The following is a 12,003-nucleotide window of genomic DNA, read 5'->3' as shown; positions in this document are numbered from 1 at the left end:
TAAAAGGAGCGTACAGTTGATAGTAGATATTGTTTCATAGCCGAGATATGCGAAGACCAACTCAAGTTTTGATCAATTATAACTTCCAAGTACTTAAAACTGGACACAACTTCAATCTTGAAACATTTGGTGTCACAGTCCAATTCTGGTGCATAATCAGCGCGTGACCCGTTATTAGCACAAGTGTGGTTAGGTAGATTGTGCCGCATACAGACTGCAGAGTGAAAAGTAATATCACCAGTTGGCATTTCCCTACTGCTAAGACTGAAATACATTAATTTTGTTTTGTTACTTACAATGAGTTTGTGGTTGGCAAACCACACCCTCAATAGGTGCACATCGTGACTTATATTAGTAAAAAGATTAAAAGAGTTATCAGAGCAATAAGCAATTGCCAAGTCATCGGCAAATGCTGTGACTCTTCCTATAAAAGGTATTGAAAAGAGCGAGTTTATATAAATCAAAAATAGAATTGGCCCAAGCACCGAGCCTTGAGGTACTCCCAAATCCAATAGTCTGGTTGTACTTAGATTATTACTTATTTTTACTCTCTGCCTTCGTAAAGTTAAATAGGATTTAAACCAATCTAGAACGTTTCCCCGGAAACCTGCTGAGTGCAATTTGCACAAAAGTATGTTATGATCAACCATGTCAAACGCTTTTGTAATGTCAACAAAAAGGCCAGCACAATTTTTCTTGTCATCCATTGCTTTATATAGAAAAGAGCACACTTCAAGAAGGGCGTCCTCAGTAGAAGCTCCCAACCGGAACCCGAATTGCACTGAACTGAAATACTTGACCTTTTCCAAATATGCCAAGATCCTACACTTCACAGCTTTTTCAAAAACTTTGGAGATTGATGGCAGTAGAGAAATAGGTCTATAGTTGTTTTTGTCTTTTCTATTCCCTTTCTTGTAAAGAGGTATAACAAAAATAAAAATAAACGTTTAGAGATAAATACATGAAATATGAGAGATAATAAATAATAGGTAAACTATAACCATTATACTGGTGAAAAGTGCTTTTGGTGCAGACCAGCTGTAGACCTTTTCAAACCAGGGGCCTTATACTGATTACATAAATAGACAAAGAATTTGTTTTCTAGATTAGGATTTGTACAGAAGAATACAAAATTTCATTACAACTTTCTTTTTCACGACTTTCGTGAATGCGGTGGGGAGGAATAATGTCATTTCATACCGCCGCAATAGTCAGCCATCATACGACGATACCATCGGTCTTGATACCTCTATTCAACTGTTTTAAGGTCCCGGTGAACCCGCTACTCTTGTACCGTCGATTATATCAGGAACTTTTCTCATTATATAAGAAAAGCATTGTCTACTTTTGTCTGGCGCCTTACCAAATTGTTCCATAAGGCCAAGCTTGATGTGCAAGTGGGGCAATTTCACTTTATCTGTTGAAAACAAAAATGTATTCACGATATTCAGCTTTCTGACCTCCACCGTATCCACTTTGCTGTTTTTGGATCAACACAAATGCTCCATTAGTCTTCACTATATTTCATTTTGTCTAAAGCAAGTGAAATATTTTGAAAGTTTTCATATCATTTTCCGAACCAAAATTTGGTGGCAACTCTTGTTCTGTTGTATGATCGCACCTCACTTTCAAACGAAGTTTTTTTCTTTTAATATAGAAGCCAAAACTTCTTCAGATTCTTTAAATAACTCTATAGATGGTTTTCCTTCGAAATCACTGTCACTGCTTACTTCAATGAAGATTTCTTCAGATGATGGGTCACGGATGGACCAAACTTTTTGAATGGTATTTCCACTGAATGGCGAAAGGATTTTCTAGCCGATTCCAAGTCTGGAAATATATAATTTTTATTGTTTACACCACCCAAATTAACACAGCAGGAGTAACAGTCAACAAAGTGATTTGTATCCTCTTTCTACTACATGGACGCTCGAAAACTCATGTGGTTTCTTTGACCACTGACCCGCTATCTCATATGTTCACAGCACAGTTTACAGAAAAATATACAGTGTTTTTGTGTTAAACTATGAAAAGCACTGGGTGCTCAAAACAAAGTTTCGCAGACAGCTAATGTCTACTACGCAGAGCTTTGGGAGTGTTGATGAAATGGGCACCGAGGTGTTTAAACTTTAGTCAAGCGAATGCGGGGGAGCTGAGAAGGAAGTGCAGAGATCATTCCTTCTCGTCTTCCAAACAGCTGCGGCAGTAGGGATCCGTGGCGATATTAAGTCGCATCGTGTGGATTCCTAACTGACAATATCCTGGCAGTACACCTGTAAGAATCGAGAGCTGGCGCTTAGCGAACAGCAGAAACTCACTTGTTCGCCTGCGGTCAACAATCGACCAAAAGGACTTTGCAACTCCAAGCACTCGCTGAGGTAACTGTTAGTTGAAGTAAAACTGTGTAACGAAATCTACCCAATCTACCTTTTCGTCTATTTTGAGGCAGCTCCGTAAAAACAGATCGACTTTTTATTGACACCGTAGTTTTCTCCAAATGACCAATGCATTTTTTTATTTGTTTGAATACCCTTTTGAAAAAATATTCTGCGCTGTAAATTTGGTACCTTAACAACCAAGTTTTTAACGACTTCAATGATCTTTTTAGGCATACAAATTATCGCCGGTAATTTCTTGAAAATTTTTATAGATGACCATTCGCTTTGAAATACAAATCATGGATGCCATTGATCGACACCAACATGTGATATTTCAAATATATAATAATAGTAAACATACATATGAGATCCCTAATTTAACTCTCTTCGGTTTGGGAATTGATCTTGATACAAATAGGTTGATTACTTATATGACTCGCAGACCACAGTTTTAGTCCAGGTGCGAGAGAAGACTATTCAATGCTGCATTGTGGAATGATGTTCCATCATCCATTGTCAATTTTGGTGTGAAAGCAAACCAATTTCGGACCTGTACAAAAACATGAAAGAAAACAACAAAACTCCTCGCAGAGTGCAAGGGGACTTCGCGATTTAGGACAGATGACAATGTTAGTTGGACTTAGGGTACTTGGAATTCAAGCAAATTATAACCCTTAACACCGAGTGTTATTTCGAGACCTCTAGGTAATTTAAAACCAGAACCTTTTCTCTGCAAAGAAAAATATACTCTTAGAAACCTATATCATTCCAATCCTCCGCCGAAACGCGGACTTTACCGAAGCAAAGTGAGAAAGATTTCGAAGTTTTCGAAAGAATCGGGCTGATGATTGCCACGAGATCATCCTACAAACGATTGCTTCGATAGCATATTTTTAAGCTCTTCCACCATCAAAATCTGGCTTCTGTTGTAGCGGGGATGCCCGGTCGGTAGAAGATGGAAGCCAGTAGTCGTATGTAGAACTGCGTTCGGCTCGGTTCTATGTTGCCGGCATTACAAGGGATGACCACCCCTACAAGTATTAATACTGTTTCGTGCCGGCATAGAATAACCGCAATTGGAGAAGTTTTTTGGCCTTCGATCCTTAGTAGGAGAAACCGAGCTTAATTAATGCTGTCCAAAATTTAGTTCAAAAAGGAATCGTCCGAACTTGTGCGATTTTTTTACGCGCTACTGTAAATTCGAGCGCGCTTTACAGCCTTTTGCACAAATGAAAATGTGCTTTTGTGCCTTTGTGCGCGCGTGCAACAAATCAATGCATTTCATGTGTAACTGTAGTTTATTTCTTCTGCTGCTGTGCTTCATTTTGTAATGCAAATTCGCAAATCGATTTGAATTTGCACAGACAGTCGGAGCTGAATAACTCCACTCGCATACGCAATTTTAAATCTAACGCTTAGCAAATATTTGCGTTGGCTTGCATCTAAATTAGATGCATGCATTTTACATACATACATACATATATACTACATGTAAAAGTGTGTATTTTGATAAACGAATGGATATAGGAAAACGCATAAATCTAGTGATTGCTAACGATATGCAACTACTACATTTACTCGCACAAAGCTTGTGTAAATGCGTGTTGGTGCTGACAAACCGCAAATGTGAGGCGAGTAAAAAAGTTGCGTGCATTTGAATGTAAAAAATTGTAAAAGAAAAAAAATAATAATACAAAATGTTATAAAACTCAACAGCTCTCCTATGGCAACAGCGTGCAAAAAAATCACGCAATAACCGCTTCTATTGCGCCGAGTTGTCATAGCAGCGACAGATCAGTGGCGGCGCAAAAACGGAGTAATAATGAAAAATTAGAAGAGGGAAAAAACATTTTCCAGTCAAAAAACTAAAATAAAATTTTTATGAAAAACCTCCCGCTGTCACAAGTGTCGAAAAAATTCAACAATTTCCAAGCGATGCATTTTTTTAGGCATTTTCATATTTACATTTCTGGTTATTGGATTAGCGTTGGTGACAAAGAAGATTTCGTATTGTGAAAAACTGTGTGCGCGAGTGGGGATCTATATATGCACAAAAATATTTGTGTGTATGGTTTGTTATTTGTGGTTAGAATTTAGCTTTGAAATATTCTCTCACTGATATGCGCGCTGTCTGTCAACGACGTCTTGTCAAAAATTTTGATTAGCAAACATCAATGACAGCATCAAAACCAGAGCCAACAGGCGTTTCGGAATTATTGTTGGCATAATAGACAATGTAGTACAGTGAAGCAGATATGAATGAAATTCTAATTTTTAGGTTCTTATTTAAAAAATAGCTGTTTACATTTTTATACTTGAACAGCAAAAATTCAAAAAAATTTGTTGTTGTATACAAATTTTTTTCGCTATATGAAATTGTAATTGTATTTTAGAAAACGTGTATATATATTTACACTTCGGAATTTACGATTTTACTTCACCGAATTAAGGCAGGAAACGCCTAACTGAGGATGCGAATCTTTCCATAAAAATATCACATCTGGATAGAAGTTCTTCCCCTTGCATATATCGGAGAGTTTTTATGTTTGCTTTAAGTTTTGTGTGTCTTTTTCTTCTTTATTGGCGCTGTAACCACCTAAGCGATTTTGGCGATTTTGGCCGAGTCCAAAATAGCACGCCAGTCGTCTCTCTTCTGTGCCAACTGAGTCCAACTGGAAATACCAAGTGAAGTCAAGTCTTTCTCCACCTGGTCTTTCCAACGCAGAGGAGTCCTTCCTCTTCCTCTGTTACCAGCATCGCGACCCGCGTTGAATACTTTCAGAGCTGGAGCGTTTCTTTCCATTCAAACGATATGGCCTAACCAGCGGAGCCGCTGAATTTTAGTTCAATGCACTACGTCTATATCGTTGTAAAGCTCGTACAGCTTATACAGAATCTTGCTTTCGCAAACTCCAAGAGCCGCCTCATCAGATGCTATCATCGTCCATGCCTCCGCGACATACACCAGCACAGGTATGATGAGTGACTTATAGAGTGTGATGTTTGTACAACGAGAGAGGACTTTACTTCTCAATTACCTACTTTTCCAAAGTAGCACTTTCAAGCAAGAGTGATTCTCCGTTGGATTTCAAAGCTGACATTATTATTGGTTTTGATGCTGGTTCCCAAATAAACGAAGTCGTCTACTTTCGCTTTGCCTGTCTATCTAATGCCGAGAAGGCAGAACAGACATAGCCCTTGCTTGTTGATTTCGCCGGCATACGCCGGCACGCACGTATTGTGCCAGAGCAATTCAGTTCTGCGATTGTTATTATCTTCTCCAACATTAGATTAAAGAAATCACATAAACGGGAGTCACCTTGTCTAAAACCTCGTTTGTATCAAACAGCTCGAAGAGGTGCTTCCCAATTCTGGCAGAGCTGATGGTATTGCTCAACGTCATTTTACGCAGCCGTGTCAGTTCGGCGGGGATACCAAATACAAAAATCTCGGCATAAAGACAACTTCTTCTCGTGCTGTCGAAGGCGGCTTTGAAATCGACAAATAGAAGCGAAGGGTCGATCCTATTCTCGAGGGTCTTTTCCAAGATTTGGTCTATGGTGGATTTTCCAGGTCTAAAGCCATACTGATATAGTCCAATCAATTCGCTGACGGTTGGCTTCAGTCTTTCACAAAATACGCTCAATAAGACCTTGTAACCTATGCTTAGAAGGCTGATCCCGCGGTAGTTGGCGCGTATGGCGGGATGGCCTTTCTTGTGGCTTCTGCAGAGCACACTTACAATCCAGTCGTCGGACAAGCGTTCCTCTGACCATATTCTGCATAAAAGTTGATGAATGCACCTTATCATCTCCTCGCCACCGTACTTGAATAGCTCGGCTGGCAGGCTGTCAGCTCCAGCAGGTTTGTTATTTTTTAGCCGCGTAATCGATATTTGTACCTCATTATAGTCAGGCGGTGGAACATCGACTCCATCGTCATCGACTGGGGATCGGGTTCGTCTTCTCCACTACTTTCAGCGCTGCTGGAGTAGGGTGGAAAAGTGTTACCTACATAATTTAAGTATGTTATGGACATCGGCCACTAGGTCGCCAGTGTTGTTCTTACAAGAGTTCGCCTTGTCTTGAAACTTTCCGTAAGTCGCCTAACCTCTTAATAAAATTTTCGGGCATTTCTTCTGTCGGAAAGCATCTCAAGCTCTTCGCACTCACGTATTTTGTGTGTAGGTTCCAAGAGACATGTCTAGAATTCAACATGCATCACCTGGTATAAAATTATGCTATTTAAAAATTTATTAACTACATCAAAAACATGCAATCAAAACATTACCAAAAAAGTTGAACCACATCAGAAATATTCTGTGTGTAATAAAATTTTGCAGTCAATTTTTAATAAACTTCCCGTTGAGCTAGAAACTTGAAACTTCAAACTTAGCTTGGAACCCAATCACAGTGCAATGTGAAAGATGAATTACTCCGCAGCGGACGGCTATCTCGGCGAGATTTCTCGCTTATTCACTGCAAGTAGCCTAACACTCTCCGCAAGGAAATCGACGGCGACCCTCTTCTCCACCTGGACGAAGGCGGTCAGGCTTCAACTAGGCATTCACTTCGATGGCACATCAATTCCGAGGGTGAACAATCCGAAAATTTTAGGGATTACCTTTAATAGCCTGCTCTCCTTCGCCGCGCACGGTTCAACTGCCAAGAGAGACTCGTATTACTCTGGACCTGTTCCAGTCTACATATTATAGCCCTCTCAAAAACCACTTGTCCCGACTTGACACCAATAGCAATAATGAGTAACCGACCCAAACGATAGCGTAGAAGCGGAGATACAACTGCGGTCATGATTCAGCTCAGCCACAAAATTCAAGCAACAGTTGCCAACGAAAATGTTTTCAGTATCTCCAGGGATATTTAAAGGATTTTCTATATAGAAAAACGATGAAGGTATATGCATTAGAAGTAGATTTCTTAGAATTGATATATGAAGCTTCAAAAAGCCTTAGGCAGGGGCGGTAATCATTATGAGTAAAATAATATAAATCAGCATTTAATAATTATCTTATGATTTTTATTTTTTCGCTTAAAAGCAAAAGTTACTATTGAGTTTTATTTTTTCGCTCCACAAAAATAATTACTAAATGATTATTTTATGATTTTTATTTTTCGCTCAGACATAATATTTAGTTGTTATCGAGTTTTATTTTTCCACTTAAAAAAAAAATATTACCTATAAAATTTAAAAGGTCATACCAACTGAAATTTCGACCTGAAAATTTTGGAACTTATTCCCACTGTTGCCAAGAAAGAGACAGAAAATAAAAACGAGAATGTTGACGTCACGACGTCGGCCGCCAAACAAGAACCACTGATTTTTACTAATTTGAATCGGAATACCTACAACACAATTTTTATGCATTCAATGTACATTAAATCCTTCAATATAAATTTAATGCTTTTTTCGAGAAAAAACGCGATTTTTCTTTGGTTTTAGTGCTTTTTCATATTCAAAACTTGGCAACACTGCTTATTCCTTTTCTAGTTCTCGAATCGAATATCACGTTAGATTAAAAAAACACTACACATTTGCAACCGATTAGAAATCAACATTAGAACACGATTAGATATGTGACCTATTTCTAAATATCGAGAACTAATTCCCCTTTTTGTAGAGAATGCTACAATTCTCGACAGTTTCTCTAGGCATATTCGAACCCTCTAAATTGAAGAAACATATTAGATTTCGAATCGTTTTCCAATCGTTCTCTAACCTTAATGCTTGTTGGGGTAGTGCACTTCAAGAAAGTTATAAATTTACGTACGAAGACTTCACCATACTGAGCATTAGCTTTTACTTACCTATATGTAATCACAAATCCCCTTGTCAGCGCATACACGGCGTTTGAGTAACTTCAATTTTCGCGTGCAAGGCTAGATAAAATGCTTAGTTTCCTAACTTACAAAACGAAATAGAAAATAATCCTTACCACAAATTAACTAAGACCTTTCATTAGCCTCCTTATAATGCGCTCAAATAAACCACGAAAAAAAAAAACATACTAATAAAATCTCAAGCAAAGCAAAATTTTGCACTAAATACTAATTTGTTGCATTGAAAATTTTGAAAGTTAAAAGCCTCTTTCAAACTGAATATAAATTGTACAAAATTTTCACCTTTCAACTAATTACTCCCTTTTATGCGGCTACAAGCGAAACTTTATGAATGCCAACGAAAATTTTGCATAATTCTATGCTGAAAATTGCCAACTTGATTTCGTTAGTTTGCATATGGGTCGCTAAAATACAGCCACAGAACTTGCAGAACTTTAAAAGGTGTGTGTGTAGCCGCTATGCACATTATACACATAATCATAATAATACACAGGTGGCGAAGTGAGTGAGGCTGGGCACACGAAGAATGCCCTAACTACCTTTCCCGCGTTGCTGCTACGCGCACTGTACGCGCACATGTGTGTGTGTGTGTGTGTCAAAACCGCTAAGCGTGGATTTGTGTATTCATATGTTTGTATGTGCCCCCGTGAGTTCGGCTTAGTGTGTTTGCTTGCTGCAAGACTTACTTAAGATGGCTGTGTGGTATGCAACTCAATTTCCGACAAACCACTATCACTTGCTTTATAAAGCCAACACACAGACATGTATGTATGTACAAACATACGTAAATGCATATTGTTGGACCACTTCTACCTTTGTGCTCCCCGCGGCTGTAACCGCTACCGGTTTCGCTGAGTTGTGGCACTGCTATCGCCGCCTTTCCCATCCCTCAACACCGTCATCGCTACCGGTGTGTGTGTGGTTTGCCAACATAATTTATGCACGTCAACGCCTTGATTACCGGCAACTGTTGTAGACACACATACGCATCGCAAGCAGCTTATGTAAACAAACAGTGTGGCACAGAGCTGCACGTGATTTAGTTTGGCAAAATTATACTAAAATGATTCTTAAAATAGAAGCTTTGATCTGAGAAATTTTAACTTCAAAAAAAAGCAGTAGATAAATGGAACTGCAAGTATGCAGTTTAGTTGCACCGAGAAGATGAAAGTGTTTTAAGTTGAAGACTTATTTTAACTGATAATACAAGACTGAATATACGTTTGTCATGTTGCCTTTTTTTCAAATCAGCGCGGATGCATCAAACTGGTATCGCAGTTACATACTATTTTAAGCCTATATCTCAAAATCGTTTAGTAAAGGTTTTGCCATAGTTTTGAGTGAAAGTTTTCCTTTCTTCAGTTAAAAGGTAAGAAAGTTATAAGAAGCGGTAAGAGCCCCAAGGAATTCATTGTGAAGTAAATATAGTCCTACGCTAAACAGTTAATCCAGCGACCTATGATGGTGCCGCAACGCATACTCTTGGAGTCCGTCCTCGATTCCTTCTTATCAGCCGCAACAGCCCATCCTCCATGTCGCACAGTGGTACTTCGGTGGAAATAAAAAAATGTTTTGAATATCCACTTTTGATATTAGATTGGTTTAGCCTAACAAAGTGATATAATATCATTATAAATTTGTTCGAAATCGGCAGTTTTATCTATACATATAACACTGTGCGACAGTAACTTGTACACACAAAAAAATTAATATATTTGCGAAACGATGGGTAAATTGTAGTAAAACTGCCTACTTAGTTTTTTCTCGCTGACGTCAGGGTTTTTTTTGAAAGGACTTGGAAATTTAAGAAATATGATTATTTCCAAAAATTATTTAAAAAATTCAGTGCATCCTACATTGCACGATAATGGTATCATATAAAAGAAAACATTCTTTACAATTATAATAGAATAAATGTTTAGATGCGCAAGGACATATGGATATGGAAAATGTCCCTTAAAAAATTTGTCCTTAAATATCCTTGAAAATTTGCAATGCTTATTATTGTTTGAGGACTGATATACACACGACGTCATCATCGAATTTCGTCCAGCAAATTTTATTAACTTAAAAAGATAAAATTCATTAAAAGCGCATTGTCAATATTGTAACAGGCCGATTTCTGTATATTATGGACATTAAAGAAAAATTAAAATGGGGGGTCTTTATTAGAGCAAGCCAAATTAACAATTTTTATCTGTCTATCTGTCTATCTGTCGGTCTGTCTGTCTGTATGTTTGTACGCGCATCACTCGAAAACTAATGCATGGAATTGAATGCAACTTTCACCAATGTATTTCTTGAGGTCTAGCATAAAATACAGAATAAACAAAATTAGAGAGTTGCCACCTGTTTGAAAATTGCAGTTTAAGTAAATTGATAAGAAAAAGTAAATATTGCAATATGGCTGTCACAAGAAAGAGGTTTAAAAAGCCTGAAATATTTGCGTTGAAGGATGCCACCTGTTAGAAAATTTTTATTTAATTTAAGTGATTAGATAAATTGAATTTGGCAATATGGGTATCAAACTGAAAGTTTACTGCCGAAAATATTTTGTAGGAGGGATGACAACGGTTTGAAAAATTTTAATTAATTAAATGGATACAATAAATGAGATATTACAAGACGGGTATCAAAGATCACAAAAATACGTTTAGCGAAGCAAGTAAGTTAGTACAAAATAAAAGCCACAAAAGCTAGAAGAATTTTATTTAACTAAAACGGATTGAGATTTTTTTTCAATTAAGTAATGTGTTTTCAATATAACTACAGTGCTCTCTGGTTAGAGTGAACTAATGAATGCAAGAACAGTTCATAGAAAACAGATTGTTCACTATATCCAGATTGAGTTTTTTGTTCTTTAAAATAAATTTTTTTGCGCAGTGCGTCTTTTAAAGTTAAATTTTTAAGAACTCTGAAGTATCGTCTTTTCCCACAGCTAATGCCAACACATGTTTCCTGTTGTTGTTGTATCGTTGTCGTCAAGCTCTATAGCGGTAGACCCAGGAAGCGTGAAGCCTCGATGGGGTCTGTCCATAAGGCCAGACACATTAGCAGGGTGGGGTTCAGTGGGCATGCGAAGAGATGCTGCGAGTCATGGAGCGTCTCTCCGAATGACGGGAATTCATTTGGCATATCTGCATTTATTCTGTTTAGGTATGAGTTCAACCTGCTGAAGTAGTACTTTATTGACAATTGCGGTTGTATGCGCTAAGAAGGAGAGCAGACCTTCGAAGGTTACTCTGAGGACCTTCGGGTTATTCAACGTCGGAATTGGTTCGTCATCGACGAGAATACCCAGTTGCAGTCTGACCTCCTTCGTACAAGTGGTGAAAAGCGTTGCTGAGGATTTTGTAGGGGAGAGGGTTAGGCTCCGTGCAGTGACGAAGCGAGAAAGCTCGGCGAAATAACCATTATTGAGTAATCGTCAGCATAAGAGACAATCGAGACTACCTCTGGTGGTTGAGGGAGCTTAGAAATGTAAAAGTTGAACAGTAGTGGGAAAGGACACCACTCTGAAATGTAAAAGTTGAACAGTAGTGGGAAAGGACACCACTCTGTACTCCCTGTTTTATGTTCCAAGGTTTGCTCGATTTGTCTCTAAAAATCACTGACGAGTTTCGACCACTCAGGTAATTCGCCGCCCACCGTTTGTCTTCTAGTAGCGTTACTTGAATAGTTCTCTCACAGGGGGGGGGGGGTTTCGGTTGAGGCCACGACTTATCTGGCTGTTTATGGCGTCAAGTGCTGTTGTTGTGCTGTGCACT

The sequence above is a fragment of the Rhagoletis pomonella genome, unplaced genomic scaffold, assembly GCF_013731165.1.
Source record: "Rhagoletis pomonella isolate Grant_MI unplaced genomic scaffold, Rhpom_1.0 Rhpom_scaffold_00006, whole genome shotgun sequence".
Taxonomy (NCBI): domain Eukaryota; kingdom Metazoa; phylum Arthropoda; class Insecta; order Diptera; family Tephritidae; genus Rhagoletis; species Rhagoletis pomonella.
This window is presented reverse-complemented; position numbering follows the sequence as displayed.